This window comes from Octodon degus, unplaced genomic scaffold (genome assembly GCF_000260255.1).
Source record: "Octodon degus isolate 3935 unplaced genomic scaffold, OctDeg1.0 scaffold00184, whole genome shotgun sequence".
NCBI classification, from domain to species: Eukaryota; Metazoa; Chordata; class Mammalia; order Rodentia; family Octodontidae; genus Octodon; species Octodon degus.
In genome coordinates this window covers 1222921-1223432 of record NW_004524760.1, presented here as the reverse complement: position 1 = coordinate 1223432, position 512 = coordinate 1222921, and positions in this window count along the sequence as shown.

Sequence of the window (512 nt, the reverse complement as noted above, 5' to 3'; positions counted from 1 at the left end):
CATAGTTGCCGCATAACTCATCAACATCTATTCCACATTGGGTTTTGTTTTGCTTTTTTTTTTTTCGGGGGGGCGGTGTTGTTGAAAGTTTCCATCTCAGGCTTTCACTCTGTGGAGGTTTACCTATCAGTATTTCCATCATGGTGAAACACTGACATCGGTAGTGCCAGTTTGTTTTTCTTTGCCATATACAAGGTCAATATATCTTTCTGGGGCTGGGGAGATGGCTCAGTGGAATAAGTGCTTCCCTGGCAAGCATAAGGACCTGAGTTCAATCCCCGGCTCCACAAAAACAAAACAAAACAAAAAAAATTATATCTTTCTGAAATTCAAAGAATTGTACTATACATTTCTCTGTTTTGAAATTGCAACATTTCAGCTGGGAATATCGCTCAAGTGCAGAGCACCTGCCTGGTAAGAGCAAGGTCCTGAAATCCATTCCTGGTACTAACAAACAAAAAAAAACAAATGAATTGCAACATTTCATTTGGAATTTCTTTTTTTTTTTTTTT